General features: G+C 47.6%; 1 protein-coding gene across 2 annotated transcripts in view; it reads right to left on the reverse strand.

The window, feature by feature from the left end:
• Window positions 1-20,549, reverse strand: part of LOC129694818 (LHFPL tetraspan subfamily member 2 protein-like) — a 210,913-nt gene extending 190,364 nt beyond the window's left edge. For both annotated transcript variants that reach the window (XM_055631588.1, XM_055631580.1), the window contains exon 1: window positions 20,360-20,549. The gene's annotated coding sequence lies outside the window, so the exon portion shown is untranslated. The remainder of the gene's footprint in view (window positions 1-20,359) is intronic.
• Window positions 20,550-21,249: the final 700 nt, after the last annotated feature.

The following is a 21,249-nucleotide window of genomic DNA, read 5'->3' on the forward strand; positions in this document are numbered from 1 at the left end:
TAAATTGCCCCTGGTGCAGAGGGAGTGGATGCAAACGTGGGATAACATAGGTTTAGTGTGAATGGGTGAGCGATGGCCAGCATGGACTCAGTCAGTCGAAGGGCCCGTTTCCATGCGGTATCTTTGGAACAATCAATTAAGTGGACCAAAAACTGTGCGCAGAAATCCAGGTGTGGCCTCACCACTATCTCCATCGCTGTAAAGCCCCATTCTTGATTTTCTCTTTTGCACTACTTTGAGTACTCAAGTGTGGCATGATTTGCCTGGATAACACACAGAACAAGGTTTCTCATTGGACATAGTGCACGTGAAAATAGGAAACCAATACCCTGTACAATTGTGACAATACTCCCCTATTTCTAAACTCCAATCATTTTGCTTCTCTAACAAATATTCGCCTTTCCATGTGGGTATTGCATTCTCTATTAGCAGAAGATCGTAGGAACGAGGTGTCAAAGGCGAGAGTTGCACAAAAATGCTGGAGAAACTCAGCGGGTGCAGCAGCATCTATGGAGCGAAGGAAATAGGTAATGTTTCGGGCCGAAACCCTTCTTCGGACGGGGAGAAGAAAGGGAAAAGGAGAAGGAGGAGCCCGAGGGCCGAGGGAGAGATAGGAAGGGGAGGAGACAGCAAGGTATGCCAGCACCTGCGGTTCCTTCTTAAAAACTTTGTCAGAGGCGAGAGTTGAGGTTGGTGCTATAACAGCCTTTTTCAGATACATGGGCAGGTGGTTCATTGACAATGATACTTTATGGTCACATGTACCTAGGTACAGTGAAATGCTTTGTTGTGGAAACAACCCGGTAAAGTCATACAGCAGACCTCACCTAGGCAGCACACAAGAGTCGCCATGTATCTGGCACCGACAAAGTTGGCAAATGCTCACGAGCAGTCCTAGCTGCTGCCCGTTGCTCCCTCAGAGTGGGCCCTTCTCGCTATGAGGCCCGACTTCAAAGTCCATGGCGGGCGAGCGGGCGGGCTTTACCGGGAGGGACCACCTTCCCCATCGGGTGAGCCGGGGCCTGCTGGAGGCCGTGGCCCCGCTCTCCGGGAATGCTCCCGCAAGGCACGCTGCTGGATGGTGCATGGATGGGGAGGGTTTACGTAGACATGGGCCACAAGCTGGCAAATGGGACCAGCTTAGATGGGGCAACTTGGTCAGCATGGACGAGTTGGGCTGAAGGGCTGTATACGACTGTAAATATAACAGATATCTCATGGGTAAGGATCAAAGGTGGGCTAAAAATGGATTAGAAGTACAGATCAGCCACGATCTGAATAGAAGGAATGGGTGACGTTTCGCATCGAGACCCTTCTTCAAACTTCTATCCAGAGACACTGTCTGTCCCGCTGAGTTACTCCAGCATGTTGTGCCTATCTTCAGTTTAAACCAGCATCTGCAGTTCCTCCCTCTACAATTTACATCCATTCCCCCATTTCAGGCTGAAGGGGTAATGAGTGGTGTAACCATGGATCAGTTCTTAGCCCTCGATGATTCACTTGGCTTGGTACACCACTGTGTCTTTCTGATGTCAATGTGCTTCCTCAGTTCGTGTCGCTTTCACCTGCCATTGGAACCCAGAGGAAAAAGAGTGAAGTCTTTCATTGAAGACAGACACAAAATGCTGGAGCAACTCAGTGGGACATGCAACATCTCTGAAGAAAAGGAGCAGATGACGTTTTGGGTCAAGACCCTTCTTCAACCTATCGGCTCAGCCTGTTGTACCGTCTATCCAGGTCATGGCTGATCTGCAATTGTAATATTGTAAGCCCACTTTTGAACCTTTCCCCATCACGGCCCTATCCGAATAAACATTTATTAAATTCAGCCTTGAACATTTCAATGGACTCGGAACCCATAGACTTTTGAGAGACTAAATTCCTGCATTGTGTGTGAAAGTGTTCCCAGATTACATCTTAAATGACCCAGCTCCAAGCTTATGATTTTGGTCCAAATTTTAAAAATTATTTCTTTGTAAGATTTGTTAAACTCTGTACTGGTCTTCTCTGCTATATTTTAGTTTAGGTTAGAGATATAGCACGGAAACAGGCCCTTCGGCCCAACGAGACCGTGCCAACCAGCGATCCCCACACACTAACACTATCCTACACACACACACACGAGGGACAATTTCCAATTTTACCAAGCTAATTCACCTACAAACCTGCACATGTTTGGAGTGTGGGAGGAAATGGGAGCACCCAGAGAAAACCCACAAGGTCACGGGGAGAACGCACAAACTCCGTACAGACAGCACCCGTAGTCAGGAGCGAACCTGGGTCACTGGTGCTGTGAGGCAGCAACTCTACCACTGCGCCACCTTGCCACCCCTTAAATGTAATGCCATTCAGCATCTTATCCTTATTGCTTGTCTGATAGAATAGTTACCCGATTCGTATTACTCATGTCAATTACTTAAACAATTCAGCAATGGAATGAATTAAAGAGTTAAATTATTTTCAATCACCGATATCCTCGCCTGCCCATTTATCAGCTGAAAAATTGGAGGACCATTTCCTGCACCATGGTGGTTATGCAACTTATAAAGCAATAGATATGGCAAACTTCCTGTCAGTTGTCCATTCAGCATTGGAAGTGTTTTTCACACAGAGGGTGGTGGGTGTATGGAACAAGCTGGCAGAGGCGGTAGCTGAGGCTGGGACTATCCCATCGTTTAAGAAACAGTTGGCAGGTACATGGATAGGACGGGTTTGGAGGGTTATGGACCGAGCGCAGACAATTGGGACTAGGGTAGCTGGGACAATGTTGGCTGGTGTGGGCGAGTTGGGCTGAAGGGCCCTTTTCCACACTCCAAAGGCGTACAGGTATGTAGACTGTCCTTGGTGTGTGTAGGATAGTGTTAATGTGCGGGGATCGCTGGTCGGTGCGGACACGGTGGGCCGAAGGACCTGTTCCCATGCGGTATTTCTAAACTAAACAAAAAATGTACAATTTTGCCAAAGTAATTTCATCCACAAACCTGGCCGTCTTTGGAGTGCAGGTGGAAACCAAAGCACCCGGAGAAAATTCAGAGAACGCACAAACTCCATACAGGCAGCACCCATTGACAGGATTGAACCCGGGTCTCTGGCGCTGTCAGGCAGCAACTCTACTGCTGCGCCACCCTTTGTAGGCACAACACTGAAGGGCTGTGCAGCTAATCCTTACACCAATCAAAGCATTTTTTTTCCCCCGAAGCATCAAGCTAACAATATAATGTTAAATCATTGAATTTGATGTTAAGAGCAATCAGATCTAACGAGGAGTTGCTCACTCCGTGTACAAGTCTGACGTGTCATCAGATTTGCTCCAGGCTGCTGGGAAGATCTCAAATTGAAATCTAAAGCACAGAGCAAGTCGTAACCTGGCATTTCAATGTTTCTTCAGATAAACATTGAGCCAACAAAAGAAACAAATGTTGTCTGTGCATGCTCAACTCGTCTCCACCGGCAACTCAAATCAAACCACAATCTACTTGGAAACACTCTCCTTTTGTGCAATGCATGTTTAATTTATTGATGAACATGTCCTATTTTGTGATACAGTACATGGTATTAAGAAGAAAGAAATGCGTTCCTCAGATCAAAGACTAAAGCTTTAGCTTTAGGCACAAGGAACTGCAGGTGCTGGTTTACCAAAAAAGGCCACAAAGTGCTGGAGTAACTCAGTGGATCAGGAGCATCTCTGGAGAACATGTCCAGTTGGCGTTGCGGCCCTCTTCTTCAGACTGAATAAGGGGGACCGGAACCGAAACGTTGCCTCTTCAAGTTCTCCAGAGATGCTGCCTGACCCGTCGAGTTACTCCAGCACGTTGTGTCTTTACAGGCTCAAGTCTACATTAATTCTTGTTACATGCGCAGTAAAAAGCTTTGTTTTGCATGGTGTCTAATCAGATTCAATAATACTGTACATCGATGCAAATCAAACACAAGTATAATGATAGAGCAGAGGGGCAGATACAGAGTGCAGAATACAGTTCAGTCTCTTACTTTGCCAGAATGCGATTATTTTCCGGATCGTATCTCTGGTCGTTCTGCGGCCTACCATCGATGGAGCTGGAGGCCTCCTCGGACTGACTGTGAGCCCCACCGCGGGGCGTAGACTTAACATCAGAGTCTATCCCTTGCCTGTGGACTTTACCATCGAGAAATCGCCGTCTCGGCAGAGGCAGAGTCAGGAGCTCCAACGACGCAGAGGTTCGACCAGCCCCGACCTGGGGTCCGATCGCCGGCACGGGGGAGCCGACATCCCCCCCGATGAGGAGGGCCCAAACGCCGCCGGCTACAGGGAGTCAAGATCGTCCCGTCAACGGAGGCCTCAAGGCCCCTGATTGCGGGAGAACAAAGGAGGGAAATGATTGAACTTTTTGTCGCCTTCCATCACAGTGAGGAATGTGGAGGAGTCACTGTGGTGGATGTTTATGTTAAAAAGTATTTTGTGTGTTCCGTTACTTTTTATTTGATTGACTGACTTAGCAAATGAAATTCCTCGTATGTTGCAAAAACATACTTGGCCAGAGAGCAGTGCTGAACTACCATCTACCTCTCTGCTGCCCCACGGACTATCCTTGATCAGAGTTTACTGGCTTTACCTTGATTACAAGTTATTCCTTTATCGTGCATCTATACATCCATACACTGTGATTCAATATGACACGATGATCATCCAACTCAATCATGTTCTCTCCATATTGTCTTTAGGGGCCAGGCTGGAACTAGCACCAGCACCACTCTCTGTGTGAAAAAAGTGCTTTTACACTGTGATTGACTGTTGTAATCATGTATTGTCTTTAGGAAGGCTGGATAGCACGCAACAAATGCTTTTTACTGTACCTCGGTACACGCGACAATAAACTAAACTGATAGCTGATAACCAGGCAGCTGGCCCTGACTGTACTCATCGTGGAGAGCGGAAGATGTTGTATTATGGAAAACCACTGTCACATATTTCACAGCTTATCGAGGGCTATGATTATTTATCGTAGGGACCAGAGGGACCTCCATTCAATCCTGTAAAAAAGGCCGAGACATTTTGAAACAGGTCTAAAGTTTAAATCAGCTTGGGTATGCTGTTGTGCAGAATATAAAGTTTAGTTTAGTTCATCATCACCTGGACCGAGGTACAGTGAAAAGCTTTAGTTGCATGCTAACCAGTCAGCAGAAAGACAATACATGATTACAATCGAGCCATCCACAGATACAGCCACAAGTACAGAAACATGATGAAGGGAATAACGCTCAGTTTAGAGATACAGCATGGAATCAGGCCCTTCAGCCCACCGAGTCTACGCCGACCAGTGATCACCTGTTCATACTAGTTCTATGTTACCCCACATTCTTAAGCCCCTGTCCCACTAGGAAACCTGAACGGAAACCTCTGGAGACTTTGTGGCCCACGCAAGGTTTCCGTGCGGTTCCCATTGGTTGCTGGAGGTTTTTGTCAGTCTCTCTAATGGTCGAAAGTGGTTTCCACTTCTTCTATGTTCCGCCGATTATTTCAAAAAATTACCGGTTTTTAAAACGGCAACCTATTTTTTGTTGCGGCCGGTTTAGATTTTTTTGAAATATTGGCCGGAACATAGAAGAAGCGGAAACCACTTTCGACCATTAGGGAGACTGACAAAAACCTCCGGGAACCGCACAGAAACCTTGGGTGAGGCGCAAACATAGAAACATAGAAATTAGGTGCAGGAGTAGGCCATTCGGCCCTTCGAGCCTGCACCACCATTTAATATGATCATGGCTGATCATCCAACTCAGTATCCCGTACCTGCCTTCTCTCCATACCCTCTGATCCCCTTGGCCACAAGGGCCACATCTAACTCCCTCTTAAATATAGCCAATGAACTGGCCTCAACTACCCTCTGTGGCAGAGAATTCCAGAGATTCACCACTCTCCGTGTGAAAAAAGTTCTCCTCATCTCGGTTTTAAAGGATTTCCCCCTTATCCTTAAGCTGTGACCCCTTGTCCTGGACTTCCCCAACATCGGGAACAATCTTCCTGCATCTAGCCTGTCCAACCCCAAAGTCTCCAGAGGTTTCCTAAGTGGGACAGGGGCATTACTCTCTGCACTCGAGGGGCAATTTACAGAGGCCAATTAACCTACACATCAGTGAGTCAGCAATGAAAACATTATTCTGCAAACCCAGCAGTGTCAAAGCTGCCATTAGGCTTGTAGAGGGGACAACTACCTTACTTTAGGCAGGTCTGAGAGTATCAAGTCAGATATTCGTGGGTAAGTTAATGAGTTGGTAATGTCCAGATAATTAGTGTGCAAGAAGGAACTGCAGATGCTGGTTTACACCGAAGATAGACACAACATGCTGGAGTAACTCAGCGGGGCAGGCAGTATCTCTGGAGACAAGGAATGGGTGACATTCAGGTCTGAAGAAGGGTCTCGGCCCTGGCGAAAAACGCCACCCATTCCTTCTCTCCAGAGCCACCCATTCACATTGTTGCTATGCTATCTCACTTTTGTATCCAGTCCTTACACATCAGGGGCAATTTACAGAGAACCATTAAGCTACGAACCCGCACGGCCTTGGAATGTACGAGGAAACCATGGTGTCACTGGGAGAACGTGCAAACTCCACACAGACAGCGCTAGAGGTCAGGATCAAACATGGGGTCTCTGGTGCTGTGAGGCAGCAGCTCTACCAGCTGGGCTAATATGCCATCATAATAAATCAAATTCAGAATTAATTACTGACATCAGTAATGGTTTCCATCAAACTACTAAATCTTTAGAAAAAATACGTCTGGTTACTAACACCATCACGGGGAGAAAATCGGTTATTCCTTCTTGTTCTGGTCCATTTGTGACTCTACACCTAGTAAGTAATAGCTCAGAAAGTTATGGCAATTAAAAAGTGGTCTTGACTGCAATGTGTAGGAAGGAACTGCAGATGCTGGTTTAAACTGAAGAAACTGAACAAAATACTGGAGTAATTCAGCGGGACAGGCAGCATCTCTGGAGAGAAGGAATGGGTGATGTTTCGGGTCGAGACCCTTCTTCAGACTGAGAAGGATCTTGACCCGAAACTCCAGACTGAGAAGAGCCTTGATCTGAAACATCACCCATCCCTTCTCTCCAGAGATGCTGCCTGTCCCGCTGAGTTAATGGCCTGTCCCACTTTCACGACCTCTGCCGAGGTTGTCCTCGACTCGTACTCGCAGCATGGTCGTCACGAGGTCGTAGCAGGCCGTGACGCTAGTCGGAGGCACTCGTGGCATCAAGTAGGTCGGGAAGTTTTTTCTAACACGTTGAAAAATGTCCACGAGTAAAAAAGGTTGTGAATTAGGTTGTGAAAGTGGGGCAGGCCCTTTACTCCAGCATTTTGTATCTATCTTCGGTCTTGACTGTTATGTTCTCGCCACATGAATGAATTAAAAGTAGTTTCAGACCGGTAAAGACAGTTTTTTTATTTGCTTGGGAATTAGGGCTTTTTTAACCATCCAGTAATTTCACTGTCATAGATACTGAAACTATCTTTCCATTTTCGTTTAGTTTAGTTTATTGTCACATGTACCGAGTCACAGTGAAAAGCTTTCATTGCGTGCTATCCAGTCACCGGAAAGGCAATGCAGGTTATTCAATAAATAACCAAATTCATTTAACTTCCCACTGTGGTGGGATTTAAATAATACTTCAGATGTCTAGAGTTTTAACCACTCTACTAGTGTTCCCAGTTGAACATCAACACTAAGTAAAAAGACAGCAAGTGCCGGAGAAACTCAGTGGGTCTAGTGGCACCTCTGGAGAACATGGAGAAGTGATGTTCGCGTGTTCTCCAGAGATGCTGCCTGACCCACTGAGTTTCTCCGCCACTTTTTTTTGCAACCAAGCATCTGCAGTTCCTTGTATCTCCATCAACACTTAGTGTTATTTAACCTCATTTGGGAGGAAGAGTTGAGTTTAGAGAGACAGTGTGGTCCAATGAGTCAATGCCAACTAACGACCAACCCTGTACCCTTGTCCCGGTCCCCAAAACAACAAGGATTACTTGTCTTAATGACTCCAGGCCTGTCGCACTGATCTCTGTAGTCATGAAGACCCTTGTAAGACTTGGAAGTCTGAAGAAGGGTTTCGGCCCGAAACGTTGCCCATTTCCTTCGCTCCATAGATGCTGCTGCACCCGCTGAGTTTCTTCAGCATTTTTGTGTACCTTTGTTAGACTTGTGCTGGCCAGGCTGAAAAATATCACAAACCCCCTGCTGGACCCTCTGCAGTTTGCATACCGGGCCAATAGATCAGTGGATGACGCTGTCAACCTGGGCCTGCAGTTCATCCTCCAGCACCTAGACCGCCAGGGGACCTATGCAAAGTGGATTGTGGATTTTAGCTCTGCATTCAACACCATTGTGCCAGAGCTACTACACTCCAAACTCTCCAAGTTGACTGTGCCTGAACCCCTCTGTCGGTGGATCACCAGCTTCCTGACAGACAGGAAGCAGCATGGGAGACTGGGAAAGCACATCTCGGACCCGCAAATGCTCAGCATAGGAGCACCGCAAGGCTGTGTACTCTCTCTTCTCCTCTACACCAATGACTGCACCTGCACAGACACCTCTGTCAAGCTTCTCAAGTTTGCGGACGACACAACCCTGATTGGACTGATCCAGGATGGGGAGGAATCTGCCTACAGACTGGAAGTGTCACAGCTGACGTCCAGGTGCCGTTGTAACAACCTGGAGCTCAATGCTCTTAAAACAGTGGAATTTATTGTAGACTTTAGGAGAGCTCCCCCTCCCCTCACCCCACTCACCATCAACAACACCGCAGTCACATCTGTGGAGTCTTGGAACCATCATCTCCAAGGGCCTTAAATGGGGGGCTACCATCGACTCAAAAGTCAAAAAGGCACAACAGAGGATGTGCTTCCTACAGCAGCTGAGGAAGCACAATCTGCCAGACAATGATGGTCCAATTCTATACGGCCATCGTAGAGTCTGTTCTCACCTTCTCCATCATGGTCTGGTTTGGCTCAGCCACCGAGCCCGACACCTGGAGGCTGCAGCGAATCGTCCGATCAGCTGAGAAGGTTGTTGGCTGCAACCTTCCCTCCATTGTCGAACTGTACACTGCAAGGGCCAGGAAGCGAGCGGGCAAGATCATCTCTGACCCCTCTCACCCTGGCCACAAACTCTTTGAATCACTTCCCTCTAGAAGGCGACTACGGACTGTCAAAGCTGCCACAGCCAGACATAAAAACAGCTTTTTTCCACTCGACTCAATAACCAAAAATATGTAGCCTCCTTTTGCCCTGGTATTTTATTTCATTCACAGGTTTAAACTATAATGTTTTATTCTTAATTGTTTACTGTATGTCGTGTTGTTACGTGCGAGTGGAGCACCAAGGCAAATTCCTTGTACGTGTACATACTTGTCCAATAAACTTATTCATTCATTCATTCACTCACTCATTCATTAGTTCTACCCCACACACTAGGGACAATTTACAGAAGCCAATGAATCTACAAACCTGCATGCCTTTGGAATTTGGGTGGAAATTGAAGCAACCGGAGGAAACCCAGGCAGTCACAGGGAGAACATACAAACTCCATACAGACAGCACCCATAGTCAGGATCGAACCCGGGTCTCTGGCACTGTTAAGGTCCTGTCCCACCAGCATGCGACTCCATACGGCAAGCGTGACCTAACGTGGTCGCTTGAGACGTAAGGTATCGTGGGGCCGGTCCCACTTCGATTGCCAGAGCCGTATGGAGTTGTGCGGAGCTGGTCCCGACATCGCGCGGGGCTCCGATAAACTGACCGTGTTCAAAAATTCCGCGCGGCAATGGCCTGCCGGGCCGCAGCGTCTTGACGACGTACGTCACGCGCGAACTTCCCGCGGACTTCGCTCGAACTTTACGTCACTCACTCGACCTCCGCGCGGACCCCACTTCCGGTTTGGTCGCGCTTGCCGCATGCTCGTGGGACAGGCCCTCTAGGCAGCAACTCTACAACACAGGTAGGCTGCGCCACTGCCTACCTGTGGGCAAAAGGGCAGCACAGTGGTGCAGCAGTAGAGTTGCTGTCTTACAGTGCCAGATATCCACTCTCTGTAAATTGTCCCCAGTATGTGGGATAGAACTAGCGTGTGGGTGGTCATGGTCAGTATGGACTCGGCGGGCCAAAGGGCCAGTCTCCACGCTGTATCTCTAAAACTCTACACAATGGAAATTTACCGCAAACAGCGCAGTTTCATACTCCTCCAGACCCGATTTCAACCAAGATAAGAGTGACTGTTCTTGAAATCAAGAAGTGCTGATACAGATCAAGTCGTTAAGAATCCAGGACCAATCTCTCCAAAGGCCAGAGTACCCTGACCAGGGACTAGCTTCCTGGAGTTTACAGTTTAGAGATACAGCGCGGAAACAGGCCCTTCGGCCCACCGAGTCCACGCTGACTAGCCGTCAGCCCATACACGAACTACACGCACTATGGACAATTTATTTCGCAACTTACTGAAGCCAATTAGCTTACAAACTGGTACGTCTTTGGAGTGTGGGAGGAAACCAGAGAAGGGTTTCCAGCCGAAAAGTTGCCTATTTCCTTCGCTCCATAGATGCTGCCTCACCCGCTGAGTTGCTCCAGCATTTTTGCCTACCTTCCGTATACCTGTCCAAATGTCATTGTTGTTATTGCAACTGCCCCAATCACTTCATTTATTTTACGATAGACTTTAGAGGTATAGCATGGAAACAGGCCCTTCGGCCCCAATCACTTCATTTATTTTACCGTAGACTTTAGAGATATAGCATGGAAACAGGCCTTTCGGCCCGTCGAGTCCACACCGACCAATGATCACTAGCACTGTCCGACAAACTAGGGACAAATCTCAATTTTAATGAAGCCAATCAACCTACAAACCTGTACGTCTTTGGAAACCAGAGCACCCGGTAACAGGGAGAACGTACAGACAGCACCCGTAGCCAGGATCGAACCCGGGTCTCTTGCGCTGTAAGGTAGCAACTCTACTGCTGCGCCTCGGTCCCTCATCTGGCAGCTCATTCTATATATGTACCACCCTCCAGGTGAAAAAGGTGCCCTTCAAGTTCCGATCAAATCTTTCCCTGTTCAATTTGAACTTACACTCTCAAGTTCTTGATTCCCCGTACCTGAAAAAAAAAAACTGTGTACATTCATCCTATCTATGCCATTCATAATTTCATACAACTCTAGAAGATTACATCTCATCTCAGTCTCCAAGGAATAAACTGCTAGCCTGCCAAATCTCTCCCTATTACCCAATCCTTCAAATACTGGCAAAATTCTTGCAAATCTTTTCTGGTCCAACTTAATGGCATCTTTCTTATGGCAGGCTGACCAAAACCCAACATTATACTCCAAGCGTGCTCTAATCAACATCTTGTACAACTTGTATAACATGCCAACTTCCATACTCAGTGCCCTGCCTGATGAAGGCCAATGTGCCAAAAGCCTTCTTCATCATCCTGTCTAAATTCATAAATTCGAGGAGCAGAATTAGGCCATTCGGCCCATCTAGTCTACTCCGCCATTTAATCATGGCTGATCAATCTTTCCTGCTCAACCCCATTCTCAAGCCTTCTACCCATATCCCCTGACATACCCTCTTCAACCCTCACCCTGAACACCGGCGTTCCTCAGGGCTGTGTGCTGAGCCCCCTCCTCTACTCCCTCTTCACCTATGACTGCACACCTGTACATGGTACTAACACCATCATCAAGTATGCAGATGATACAACGGTGATTGGCCTCATCAGCAACAACGATGAGCTGGCCTACAGGGAGGAGGTCCAGCACTTAGCAGCATGGTGCGCTGACAACAACCTGGCCCTTAACTCCAAGAAGACCAAGGAGCTCATTGTAGACTTCAGGAAGTCCAGAGGCGGCACGCACACCCCCATCCACATTAACGGGACGGAGGTGGAACGTGTTTCTAGCTTCAGGTTCCTGGGAGTCAACATCTCCGATGACCTCTCTTGGACCCACAATACCTCTACTCTGATCAAGAAGGCTCATCAGCGTCTCTTCTTCCTGAGGGGACTGAAGAAGGTCCATCTGTCTCCTCAGATCCTGGTGAACTTCTACCGCTGCACCATCAAGAGCATCCTTACCAACTGCATCACAGTATGGTATGGCAACTGCTCTGTCTCCGACCGGAAGGCATTGCAGAGGGTGGTGAAAATTGCCCAACGCATCACCAGTTCCTCGCTCCCCTCCATTGAGTCTGTCCAAAGCAAGCGCTGTCTGTGGAGGGCGCTCAGCATCGCCAAGGACTGCTCTCACCCCAACCATGGACTGTTTACCCTCCTACCATCCGGGAGGCACTACAGGTCTCTCCGTTGCCGAACCAGCAGGTTGAGGAACAGCTTCTTTCCGGCGACTGTCACTCTACTCAACAACGTACCTCAGTGACTGCCAATCACCACCCCCCCCCCCCGGACACTTATTATTATTTATTCAAATCGTTTGCTATGTCGCTCTTCCAGGGAGATGCTAAATGCATTTCGTTGTCTCTCTACTGTACACCGACAATGACAATTAAAATTGAATCTGAATCTGACACAGGTAGGCAACTTTTTGGGTCGAAGCCCTTCTCTGGTTTCCTCCCACACTCCTAAGATGTACAAGTTTGTAAATTAATTGGCTTCAGTAAGTTGTAAAATAAAGGCCAGTTCATTGGCTATATTTAAGAGGGAGTTAGATGTGGCCCTTGTGGCTAAAGGGATCAGGGGGTATGGAGAGAAGGCAGGTACAGGATAGTGAGTTGGATGATCAGCCATGATCATATTGAATGGCCTACTCCTGCACCTATTTTCTATGTTTCTATGACATCCTCACTAATCAAATGTGGTCTACCACCACTTTCAGTGTCTTAATAAATATTGCTGAAATTAAGTAGGTAACGGATTTCCTCATTACCAAACTCATGATATAACTGACCTGGAAGCTTTCAATGCTCGTAAGAATGCACAAGAACTAAAAGTAATTCCATTCAATAGAAATGAAACCCTCCGCATTTCTTCCAACTTTCTAGCAGCCTCTTGGATAAACTAGTCTGGAAGGGTAGTTCATATGGAATCAAAGGTGTCTAGCTAATTGGATAGAAAGTTGTGTAGGAAGGAACTCCAAATGCTGGTTTATAATGAGGGTAGACACAAATCTGTGTTTGGAGTACTGTGAGCAAATATGGGCCCCCATATCTGAAGAAGTATGTGCTAGCTTTGGTGAGGTTTCCAAATGAGGTTTACAAGAATGATTCCAGGAATGAGTGGGTGAGCATATGATGAGCGTTTGACAGTACTGGGACTCCACTCGCTGAAGTTTCGAAAGTTGAGGGGGGGGGACCTCATTGAAACTTATAGAATAATGAGAGGCATAGATAGAGTGGATGTGGAAAGGATATTTCCACTGGTGGGAGAGTCTAGGACCAGAGGTCATAGCCTCAGAATTAAAGAGCGCTCTTTTAGAAAGGAGGTGAGGAGGAACTTCTTTAGCCAGAGGGCAATTACTGTGGAATTCATTGCCCCACAGAGGGCTGTGGAGGCCAAGTCAGTGAATATTTTTAAGAGCGAGATAGACAAATTCTTGATTAGAACGGGTGTCAAGGGTTATGAGGAGAAGGCAGGAAAATGGGATTAGGAGGCAGAGATCAGCCATGATTGAATGGCAGTGTAGAATCGATGAGCTTAATTCTACTCTTATAACTTATGAAAACGCTGGAGTAACTCAGTGGGACAGGCAGCATCTCTGGAGAGAAGGAATGGGTGACTTTGGTTTGTCAAACCAGGGCAAGAGTTAAACATTAAAGGTAGAGCCCTGGAGAGTAAGGAACAGCAGGGAGATCTAGGAATACAAGGGGCATGTTTCTCTAAAAAGATCGAGTCAGGTTGTGGAGAATGTGTTTGGCACGCTTACCTGCATTGGAAAGGGTATCAAATACAAAAAAACTAGACGGCATAATGCAGCTGTACGTGTTCAGAAGTGATAAGAGCAGAATGCCATTCGGCCCATCAAGTCAACTCCACCAATCAATCATGGCTGATCTATCTTTCCCTCTCAACCTCATTCTCCAGCCTTCTCCCCATAACCCCTGACACCCGTTCTAATCAAGACTATCAATCATTGCCTTAAATATATCCATTGGCCTCCATAGGTTGCTGTGGCAATGAATTCCACAGATTCACAACCCTCTGACTAAAGAAATTCCTCCTTGTCTCCTTACTAAAGGTACGTCCTTCTATTCTGTGGCTGTGGCCTCGGGTTCTAGACTCTCCCACGTCCACTCTATCCAGGCATTCCACTTGTTGTTGGTGAGCCCACATGTGGAGCACTTTGTGCTGTTGTGGGCACAGCTATAGAAAGGATGTCATTGAGTTGGAAAGGCTGCAAAGGGGATTGACCAGGATGTTACCTGGGCTTGTAGAGTCGAGATAAAGGCTGGAACGCCTGGCACTATTTTTCTCCATGTGTACGATGCTGAGGATGACCTTATTGATATGTACAAGATAACGAGGGCCATGGATAAAGTGAATAGAATAGAATAGTTTCTTTATTGTCATTGTAACATGGACCATGTACAACGAAATTTAAAATGTCAGCCAGTCAGTACAGCATTCAAACATTTCTAAAGCTAACGATACATACACGGTAAAATAATAAAGATAAACAACTAAATAAATATCACGGACAAAGCACGCATACACACCCAACCCTCCATCCTTCTGTCGATTTCACAGTTACCACAGTCCCTTAGTCTGTATCGCCCCTGCGTTCCTTGGCAGCTACATTTAGTGCTTTTATAGCAGTGGGGTAAAAACTGTTTGTCTATTTGTCCTTGTCCTTGTAGATCTGTACCGTCTGCCTGACGGCAACAGTTCAAACAGGGAGTGTCCGGGGTGGGAAATGTCCTTTATGATATCCTGCTTACATTATTTTGCCCAAACTAAAACTAGAGGGCACAGGCTTAAGAGGAGAGGGGAGAAATTTAGTAAGGACCTGAAAGGCAATTTTTTCACTGAGTGGGTAGTCCGTTTCTCAAATGAACAGCCAGAGGGAGTTAGAAAAGTGGATATAATGACCACTTTTAAAAGGACATATGGACACATATTTGGTTGGGAAAGGTTTTGATGGCTAAGGGTTCAATGTAGGCAAATGGGATTAGCCCAGTATACCAACTTGGTCAGCATGGACAAGGTGATAAGACATAAGGTCACAACTGAAAGAAGCAGATGTGATCCGTCAAAACTATTCTGCCATTGAATTATGGCTGATCTATCTATCCTTCCTAACCCCATTCTCCTGCCTTCTTCCCATAACTACCGACACCATTAGGTGGGCTGAAGGGCCCTTTACATGCTGTACAGCTCCACTCATTTGACAAGTACAATACATATCAATGAAATACACATAGGAAGAACTCGGGCTGATTCCAGAATTGCCTCTAGCACACAAAGCCTATTATAAAAGTTGGGCACTGCGTTTCAAAACTTCAGACCAATAAAATTAAATTTATAGCGATTTCTTACTGTGCACTGCATTAGTAAATAACAAACAGATTTGTACATATTCACAAACATCCCAGTAGGATCACATTGTCTCCCTTCGATAATCTGTTTTTGATTCTGTAATCACTTCAGTAAGATCTGTTCGACTGCTACATTATAGATGGCAGCTTTTCAATAAATGTATCAATCAATGTATATCGAAATGTGGAAGCAACAACCGATCATAAACCCTGAATCAGCAAAATATTGTGGGCACTAGCTACTTGGTAGGAAAGAACTGCAGATGCTGGTTTAAATTTAAGATAGACACAAAATGCTGGAGTAACACAGCGGGACAGGCAGGCATTGGACAGGCTGGGTCTTTATTCCCTGAAACAAAGGCCAAGGGTGACCATACAAAGGTATATTACGGAGAATTGCCATGTCCTTTTCCCCAGGGTAGAGGGGTCTAAGATTCGAGGGCACAGGTTGAAAGTGAGAGGGGAATGATTTAAAGGGGGCAATCTATCTGAGGGGCAATGTTCCCATCCAGAACATGAAATAGGCTGCTGGAGGAAGAGGTAGGGGTGGATACAATTACAACATTTAATAGACGCTTGGTCAGGTACATGGATAGGGAAGATTTGTTCATATGTTCTAGCAGCAGAATTAGGCCATTCGGCCAATCAAGTCTACTCCCCCATTCAATCATGGCTGATTTATCTTTCCTTCTCAACCCCATTCGCCTGCCTTCTCCCCATATTCCCCGACACCCGGACTAATCAGGAATCGGTCAATCTCCACCTTAAATATATCCACTGACTTGGCCTCCACAGCCGTCGGTGGCAATGAATTCCACAGATTCACCGCCCCTCCGACTAAAGAAATTCCTCCTCATCTCCTTTCCAATCCTTTCATTCGGAGGGATTTTATTTGGAGGGATATGGCCCATGAAACTGGAAAGACCAGCTTGGTTCAGCAACTTGCTCAGCATGGATGAGCTGGGCCGAAAGGACTTTTTTTCCTGCTGCATGACTCTTTGACCATGGCTATGATCACTTAGTTGCAGGCTTGGATAGAGTGGATGTGGAGAGGATGTTTCCACTAGTGGGAGAGTCCAGGCCAAAAGGCCACAGCCTCAGAATTAAAGGACGTTCCTTTAGGAAGGAGATGATGAGGAATTTATTTAATCAGAGGGTGGTGAATCTGTGGAATTCATTGTCACAAAAGGCTGTGGAGGCCAAGACAACGGATAGTTTTGTGCCAGGGGTTATGGTGAGAAGGCAGGAAAATGGGGTTAAGGGGGAGAGATAGACCAGCCATGATTGAATGGCGGAGTAGACTTGATGGGCCGAATGGCCAAATTCTGCTCCTATCGCTTATGATCATGAATATTAAATAATCTAGGGACTAAGAGCTAGTGGAAAATGCTCAAATAACTTCCATTCAATGTGTTTAAGAAGGAACTGCAGATGCTGGAAAATTGAAGGTACACAAAAATGCTGGAGAAACTCAACGGGCGCAGCAGCATCTATGGAGCGAAGGAAATAGGCAACGTTTCGGGCCGAAACGTTGCCTATTTCCTTCGCTCCATAGATGCTGCTGCGCCCGCTGAGTTTCTCCAGCATTTTTGTGTACCTTCGAACTTCCATTCAATGACTGCACGGCACAGATATTATCACAACTTTCATCGAATTTCAAGAATGGGGGAGATGCCCGTGTGTGCCACTCGGAAATGGTCTTTATTTTCCAACCCAGTCGTGTTTCAGTCTGGTCTCGGCAATTGGTCGATGATCCGCAGTTACCTCCTTGCCACAGAATTAATTCCTATCAATGGATCAAAGATTAACCTGCAGGGAAACCCCAAGTCCAACAACAACAGATGGCAGATCTTTGATCTCCCTCTTCCTTATCTCGGGCTGGATTCTTCAACTTCTCCTCTCCCCACACACACACACAAAAAGACCCTTTGATGTTACCAGCCGGTCTGTAATCAAATTAACCCTTTAAGTGGCCCTTTGGTCGTGGGTATCCTGAGGATAGGCAAGCTGAAGGCAAGATATATACGGAACTGAAAAGCTGGAGTAATTCAGCGGGTCAGGCAGCATTTCTGGAGATTACACAAAAAAGCTGGAGAAACTCAGCGGGTGCAGCAGCATCTATGGAGCGAAGGAAATAGGCAACGTTTCGGGCCGAAACCCTTCTTCATCACCAACCAGCATTTCTGGAGATATCTTCAAACCCCTGTCCCACGGTACGAGTTCATTCCAAGAGTTCTCCCGAGTTTCCCCTATTTCCAACTTGGAGATTTACGGTAATGGCCACTCGTCGGTACCCGGGGCTCTCGTGGACATTTTTATACACGTTGAAAAATCTTCACGAGTCTTCCCGTGCTTACCAGCCGTTAGCGAGTATTCCCGAGTACCTGCCGTTAGCGCTGAGAGACGTCCCCGAGCTCCGACGTACCCGCTACGTTCATTCTCCGTGCTTACGAGTTTGATTTTTTTTTTAAACTCGGGAGAGCTCTTGGAATGAACTCGTACCGTGGGACAGGGCTATCAGACTAAAGAAGGGTCTCGACCCCGAATGCTGGAGTAACTGCGGCATCATCCCTGGATAGCAGCAATGGGTGACGTTTCGGGTCGAGTTCCTTCTTTCACATTTGGTCTTGGGCATTCTTATTTTTTTTTCAGTTTCTTCCCAGCAATTATCAGGCATCTGCCCCGTCCCATCACCAACCAGAGGACATAGGTTCTAGGTGAGGGGGTAAAGATTTAATAGGGACCTGAGGGGTAACTTTTTCCACACAAAGGGTGGTGGGTGTATGGAACAAGCTGCCAGAGGAGGTAGTTCAGGCAGGTACCATTTCAATGTTTAAGAAACAATTGGACAGGTTTTTAGAGGGATGTGGGCCAAACGCAGGCAGGTGGGACTAGTGTAGATGGGACATGTTGGCCAGTCTGGGCAAGTTGGGCTGAAGGGCCTGTTTCCACACCATACGACTCTAGACCCCTGACCTACCAACCACCACATTGGAGACCCTCGCACTATCTTTGATCGGATTTTACCTTGCACTAAGCACTATTCCCTTTATCCTGTATCTGTACACTGTGGACAGCTTGATTATAAACATGTATTGTCTTTCCGCTGACTGGTTAGCAGGCAACAAAAAGCTTTTTACCGTGACAATAAAGTAAACTAAACCGAACTGAAAAAGCTGGAGTAACTCAGCGGGTCAGGCAGCATTTCTGGAGATATCTTCAGACTGGATGAAGGAGGGTCTCGACCCTGAAACGTCACCCATTCCTTCTCTCCAGAGATGCTGCCTGACCCGCTGAGTTACTCCAGCATTTTGTGCCTGGACTTCGGGTTAAAACCAGCACCTGCAGTTCCTTCCTACACAAGCTTTTCACTGAGCACATGACAATAGATTAAACCAAACGCAGTATCGATGCTTCACGTTAAACGACCGGCTTCAATAGACGGGAGAGAATTGATGACAACCTCCACACTCAAAGCACCTCGCCCCCTTTTATTAAAAAAAAAACAAGACTACTTTATAGGCAAAGTAGTCTTGTCCCAAGTATTGTCCCATAATCAACAACCCCCCACCCCATATAACCCCAACTCCCAAACAAGTTGCAACTCTCATTGAAACCAAGATATTCATTCAACCAGATGTCAGGAAAAAACTCCTTGTTGAACGATCGCTTACAATCTTTGCACTGATTCGCTCCAGAACGATTCGTGGCAGGAAAAAGAGAGCAGATCGAAACATTTTTTCCCTCCCAATGAATGTGGAAATCTCCCCATGCAGATTAAATGAAAGCCCCCTCTCCCATTGTTGGCCCCCAGAAGCGCTCGGACCCCGTCTCTACCTCCCTCCCCTCGCTCCCGAGAGAAACCCCGGGGACATGGAGCTCAGCTCCCACTACCCTCCCTCCCTTCTGCTCTCCTCTCTCCAGTCCTCCCCTCTTCACTCCTCTCTTCTCTTCTCTCTTCACTCCCCTCCCCCCCATCCACTCTCCCCTGTCCTCTCCACTCTCCTCTCCCCTCCACTCTCTTCGCCTCTCCTTTCTCCATTCCCCTCTCCTCTCCCCCTGTCCTATTCCCCCCCCCCCCCCGGTCCTCTCCCCTCCCCTGTCCTCCCCTCCCTTCTCTCTGCTCTTCTCTCTCTTCACTCCCCCCCATCCTCCTCTCCCCTGTCCTCTCCACTCTCCTCTCCCCACTCCCCTCCACTCTCTTCGCCTCTCCATTCCCCTCTCCTCTCCTCCCCCCTGTCCTCTCCCCCCCCTGTCCTCTCTCCTGTCCTCCCCTCTTCACTCCTCTCCTCCCCTTCTCTCTTCACTCCCCACCCCCCCATCCTCTCCCCTCCACTCTTCTCTCCCCTGTCCTCTCCACTCTCCTCTCCCCACTCCCCGCCACTCTCCTCGCCTCTCCTTTCTCCATTCCCCTCTCCTCTCCCCTCCCCCCTGCCCTCTCCCCATTCATTCTCCCGGTGGGCAGAAGGCAGCTTATCCCCGGCTCCTGCACAATCGCTGTCTCCCCCCTCCTCCAAGCCCCTACCCGGGGAAACGCTGGCTGGAAACTTTCACCCCTAGCGCCTTCCCGTGACTATGGAGGATGTTAATCCACCTCCACGTTCTCCCCTCTACAGCTTCTCTCCCACCCCCTCCCCCCCCCCCTCTGTCTGTCTCTGTGGGAAGTTTCAACCCCAGGGCTGAAATTACTGTTGCTACAGCTCAGCGTTTGTCTGACAGCAGGAACTCGACCAGCGAATTCCTGACACTGAGCGTCCCAGCCGCAGCGCTGCCGCTTTTCCCACACTTCCGAGCTCAAAGAAATCTCCCCGTCTCGGTATCCAGTTGCAAAAGCTCGCCTACCTTTTGCCCCGCGGGGTAGGGGGGGTAAGGAGGTCTCTTCCAGCTGATCCCAGATTCGATGCTCCTCTCCTCTCCTCTCCTGCCTCGCTGCTCCAAGCGCTTGAATGAGCAGTTTTTTTTTCGCCACTGAACAGACCGCCCCCTTCTTTCCCACCTCCTTTCTTTCTTTACACTCTCTCCCCTCGCCTCTCAAACACATGCAGGCTGAACTGAAATCCAATGAAGTCATTGCTCCGCCTCTCCCCCCTCCCCCTCCCTCCCGGGACGCGGGGAGTTCCCGATGAGGCTGGTCTACAACAAAACTCAACTGGGAGTAAGATCAACAATCAACAGTGAAGAGCGGGTTGTTTTCTCTGGGAGAGACCGAGGGGAGACCTGATGGAAGTATACTCAATTATGAGAGGCTAGACAGAATCTTTTTTTTCTCCGGGGTAGAAATGCCAAAGACCAGAGGGCACGACCACAGAAAGCTCTGTTTAGTTTAGTTTAGAGATACTTTAAAATGAAATTTCAAAATATACTTTATTCGAGAGATAAATATATCCAATCCATAGTTTAGAGATACAGGGCGGAAACAGGCCCTTCAGCCCACCCAGTCTGCTATGACCACAGTGATTCCCGCACACTAACACTATCCTGCACACAATCATAGAAACATAGAAAATAGGTACAGGAGGAGGCCATTCGGCCCGTCGAGCCAGCACCGCCATTGTGATCATGGCTGATCACCCCTATCAATAACCCGTGCCTGCCTTCTCCCCATATCCCTTGACTCCACTAGCCCCTAGAGCTCTATCTAACTCGCTCTTAAATTTATCCAGTGACTTGACCTCCACTGCCCTCTGTGGCAGGGAATTCCATAAATTCACAACTCTCTGGGTGAAATCGTT

The sequence above is a fragment of the Leucoraja erinacea genome, chromosome 3, assembly GCF_028641065.1.
Source record: "Leucoraja erinacea ecotype New England chromosome 3, Leri_hhj_1, whole genome shotgun sequence".
Lineage (NCBI taxonomy): Eukaryota > Metazoa > Chordata > Chondrichthyes > Rajiformes > Rajidae > Leucoraja > Leucoraja erinaceus.